Source organism: Pangasianodon hypophthalmus, chromosome 6 (assembly GCF_027358585.1).
Source record: "Pangasianodon hypophthalmus isolate fPanHyp1 chromosome 6, fPanHyp1.pri, whole genome shotgun sequence".
In the NCBI taxonomy this organism is placed as follows: Eukaryota; Metazoa; Chordata; class Actinopteri; order Siluriformes; family Pangasiidae; genus Pangasianodon; species Pangasianodon hypophthalmus.
The window spans coordinates 1,873,303-1,878,302 of record NC_069715.1 but is presented as its reverse complement, the minus strand read 5'-3'; the positions used below and the strand labels follow the sequence as shown (position 1 = coordinate 1,878,302).

The 5,000-nt window shown below is 47.9% G+C and overlaps 1 protein-coding gene across 3 annotated transcripts in view; it reads left to right on the top strand.

Moving 5' to 3' along the window:
- The window catches only part of tmod2 (tropomodulin 2), a 34,073-nt gene that overhangs the window by 4,097 nt on the left and 24,976 nt on the right, over positions 1 to 5,000 (top strand). The gene's annotated exons all lie outside the window — the stretch shown is intronic.

Here is a 5,000-nt window from a genome sequence, read left to right as displayed (position 1 = left end):
CTTTCGCACCGCGGGAACCTTTTCATAGTACCTGAACTAATTGTGGAACTACCCACTTTTTGGCGTTTTCGCACCTCCGGAACTGGGTGCGATTTTAGTACCGACTGCCTTTTTCGAGAACCAAATGAGCTCCTACTCCGGAGCAGGGTCTAACCAGCACAACTGGTACTATCCGTGACGTAAGTAGACGTTGATTGGCCAAACGCGTACGAAAACGCCCTCACCCGCCATGATTTAAAACGCCGTGTAAACATACTGTAGTGTCGACTTATTTCGCAAGTACGGAGAACAGCGATAGATGGATGCGAGACACAACAAAAACACGGCTCCGATCACAGTGTCCTCCATCCTCCGGTTGTTTACGTTGTTCTTCTGTTTCCTTTGTTGAACGCCGCGCGCAAATGACGTCGCTGTCGACCAGCTTACGTCACTTCCTAGTGCCCGCTGTCGGTGCGAATGCAACCCTTTAAACGGTACTGGGGAATAGTTCACGCAAAATCGCCCAGTACTTTAGTACTGTAAATTTAGTTCTGGAACTATGGCGGTGCGAAAGGCCCTATTTTCTAGTCTGTCTAGGAGGATATCGTGATCAATGGTATCAAAAGGTCAAGCAGCGCAGCCCTGATCAGAGGTCAGTAGCAGGCCCCGCTGTAGCTGTCTGTCAGAGTAATGTTCTTTACACATTAAGCTGGTGTCTCTCATCTGGTTTATCTCTGACATGTAGCTGTGTTTCATCAGCATAGCAGAGGAAGCTTTTACCCAGAGGCAGCATGTGTAGAGAAAAGATCAGTGGGCCTGGAACAGAGCCTTGTGGAACACCATCCTTCAGCGACGTCATTTGTGCGCGGCGTTCAACAACGGAAACAAAGAAGAACAACGTAAACAACCGGAGGATGGAGGACGCTGTGATCGGAGCTGTGTTTTTGTTGTGTCCAACGTCCATCTATCGCTGTTCTCCATACTTGCGAAATAAGTCGACACTACCGTATGTTTCCACGGCGTTTTAAATCAAGGCGGGCGAGGGCGTTTTCCTACGCGCTTGGCCAATCAACATCTACTTACGTCACGGATAGTACCAGTTGTGCTGGTTAGACCCTGCTCCGGAGTAGGAGCTCATTTGGTTCTCGAAAAAGGCAGTCGGTACTAAAATCACACCCAGTTCCGGAGGTGCGAAAACGCCAAAAAGTGGATAGTTCCACAATTAGTTCAGGTACTATGAAAAGGTTCCCGCGGTGCGAAAGGCCCTTCTCTCATTCTCTCACTCTCTCTCTCTCTCTCTCTCTCTCTCTCTGTAGTGTTGGAGATTAGAGTGGGAGTGTAGAGAAGATCAGAGCCTGGTGTTGATCATTATAAAGTTATAAAAGAGTCTCATTATTACATCAGTATTATTACTGTGATGGTTCAGTAAAGTCCTGATCGCTCTTTTAACCTTTACTCTGGATTTACAGCCGGCTCTGTTAGCCTCGTAGCTCCAGTACAGCACTACCAAGGACATATGTAAAGAATACGTTGTGTTCCTTTTATTTCTGCTTTAAGATCATGTGTGTGTGTGTGAGAGAGATTTGTGAGAGTTTTGCTGTGTGTGTAGAGACACACAGCAGGGTTTTATTACACCACCAGCCACCGTTTTATTTACAGATTGGCACGAGTTACTGAAACGGAGACGTATAAAACGAGTCCTCGCTGCACCAGGAGACACTAAATTCTCCTTCTGAGTGTTTTTCCGTTTATTTTTCCCACTCGGTACTTCCTGTTCTGTCAAACACACGAGGCAGATTTGTGAGATTTTTCCTCTGCTGATGGTTATGAGGGGTGTGTGTGTGTGTGTGTGTGTGTGTGTGTGTGTGTGTGTGTGTGTGTGTGTGTGTGTGTGTGTGTGTGTGTGTGTTGGATCATCCACTCTGAAAACTCCTCGTAGTTTTATTACCGTTTAAGAGGCATCTCAAGTTCATCTCACGCTTAAATCTGATTTAGCACCGCTACAGTGTTTTGTTGTTTTCAGCTCACTGTGAGCTTTGCCTTTTATGGAGTTTTGTGGGCGTGGCTAAATGTAAATACGCTCTGACTGAGCTACGGCTGATTCACGTTTATTATTACACACTTACTTTGTTTGCTTTTTCCACTGCTACTACATACTCACTCCTTTTCTTTGTATTTTTTTCAGAGCGTCAAACACCTGAGCAGGAAATGATCATACTCTCAGGAGTACTGTTATTTTAGCTGCTGTTAATCCTGTCAGACCTGTAGGATATCGCATTCCAAGGCTCGACATGACTCCTACTCATCTAATCAGCCAAATAAAAGCCAAAAATCCTCCCTCTCTTTTAACACAGAGATTCATTGTGAGTGCTAAAATTAACTTCTGACCTCGTGCTGTGGTTTGGATTCATCATCTCGTATCTGTCATTTTCTCACAGGAGTGAATCGGAAAGTGGGAATCATAAACAGGGAATTACAGAGAGGGAGTCGAGAGGAGGGAGTCGAGAGGAGGGAGTCGAGAGGAGGGAGTCGAGAGGAGGGAGTCGAGAGGAGGGAATCACTGGGACGGAGTCGTTTAGAGGGAATCACTGGGACGGAGTCGTTTAGAGGGAATCACTGGGACGGAGTCGTTTAGAGGGAATCACTGGGACGGAGTCGTTTAGAGGGAGTCACTGGGACGGAGTCGTTTAGAGGGAGTCACTGGGAGGGAGTCGTTTAGAGGGAATCAATGGGAGGGAGTCGTTTAGAGGGAATCACTGGGAGGGAGTCGTTTAGAGGGAATCACTGGGAGGGAGTCGTTTAGAGGGAATCACTGGGACGGAGTCGTTTAGAGGGAATCACTGGGAGGGAGTCGTTTAGAGGGAATCACTGGGACGGAGTCGTTTAGAGGGAGTCACTGGGAGGGAGTCGTTTAGAGGGAATCAATGGGAGGGAGTCGTTTAGAGGGAGTCACTGGGAGGGAGTCGTTTAGAGGGAGTCACTGGGAGGGAGTCACAGGGAGGGAGTCGTTTAGAGGGAGTCACTGGGAGGGAGTCGTTTAGAGGGAGTCGCAGGGAGGGAGTCGTTTAGAGGGAATCAATGGGAGGGAGTCGTTTAGAGGGAGTCACTGGGAGGGAGTCGTTTAGAGGGAGTCGTTTAGAGGGAGTCACTGGGAGGGAGTCACTGGGAGGGAGTCACTGGGAGGGAGTCACTGGGAGGGAGTCACAGGGAGGGAGTCGTTTAGAGGGAGTCACTGGGAGGGAGTCGTTTAGAGGGAGTCGCAGGGAGGGAGTCGCAGGGAGAGAGTCGTTTAGAGGGAGTCACTGGGAGGGAGTCGTTTAGAGGGAGTCACAGGGAGGGAGTCGTTTAGAGGGAATCAATGGGAGGGAGTCGTTTAGAGGGAGTCACTGGGAGGGAGTCGTTTAGAGGGAATCAATGGGAGGGAGTCACAGGGAGGGAGTCGTTTAGAGGGAGTCACTGGGAGGGAGTCGTTTAGAGGGAGTCGCAGGGAGGGAGTCGCAGGGAGAGAGTCGTTTAGAGGGAGTCGCAGGGAGAGAGTCGCAGGGAGGGAGTCGCAGGGAGGGAGTCGCGAGGAGGGAGTCGCGAGGAGGGAGTCGCGAGGAGGGAGTCGCGAGGAGGGAGTCGTGAGGAGGGAATCACAGGGAGGGAGTCCCGAGGAGGGAGTCGAATGGGAGAAACTGCAGAGATGGAATCATATGGCAAGAATCACAGGGAGGAATCATGTGTAGGGAATCATATGGAATAAGGAGATAAGGAGAGAATCACAAGCAGTGTGTCTGTGCGCGTGTGTGTGTCTGCGCGCGCGCACGTGTGTGTGTGTCTGCGCGCGTGTGTGTTTTGAGTTTAGCACAGCGGCTTGGAGTGCAGCATGTTGACAGTTTGAGCTTTTTTTCCTTGACACTCTCTCTCTCTCTCTCTCTCTCTGTGTCTCTCTCTCTCGGGTCAGGGTGAGTTCAGGGAGTTTAGAGATGGAAATGTTTCAAGCCTGATTTCCTGCATGGGGTCAAAGGTCACGTGAGGGAACATGAAGATCCGTCAAATGTTTTACATAAAAAAAGCTGGAAACAGTGATCTCATACTTAACTCTCACAGGAGAAACAGCACAGAGCCTGAACATCACGTCCTGAAGATCACTGTGTGTGTGTGTGTGTGTGTGTGTGTGTGTGTGTGTGTGTGTGTGTGTAAACTCTGTGCTGCATGGCGTGTTTTTTAGCTTCAGTAATTCCTGGAAAAACCTGTTCATTCGTTAACTGAGTGACGTAATGTTTAGCTGCTCTGAGAAGCTCTCACGATCTTCTCCGTCTTCATTCTAATGTCATATACAGTGACGCGATTGTGTTTAGCTCAGAGTTTCAGTTTCACACACACACACACACACACACACACACACACACACACACACACACACACACACATTTAAAGAGACACACAGTCGTTGTGTTCCGCTGATAAAATGTCTGTGGAATCATTATTGACAGAAGTTGATTATTTTCCTATTACAGCACGTCCCCATGTGTGTTGTTCCTCTTAAGCTGTGAATATTCTTTGATTTTTGAGTGATGATGTGTTAGACGATTAAATCGATCGCGTCATGAAAACAGAGCGTGTGTTTCTCTCATTCTGGTGCCGATGTCACGTCGCGTCACGTCACGTCACGTCAGGCTACAGCGTCCCCGTCATTTACGTTTTCATGTGAAACTTGAAGACGTGTGCAAGTGACCAAAGGATGCAAACGGCAGCCATTTTGTGTACACGTAATAAAAAGTAATTCCAATCCCGGCTTTAAAGCGCAGCTAATTTCCCAACGATTACTGTTTGTCCAAGAGCAACATACTTTTTATCCATTTATAGTTACATTAAATGATGTGGAATAAGTTAGTTCCTGTTCTTACTTGCGTTACAGCAGCGATAAACAGCCGTCAAAAAACACATTTACGACGAAAATAATAAATAAAAGTGTCTTCGATGAGCCTCCTGATAATATTCTAGAAACATGTACTAGGTCACGTATCGACCGAGTG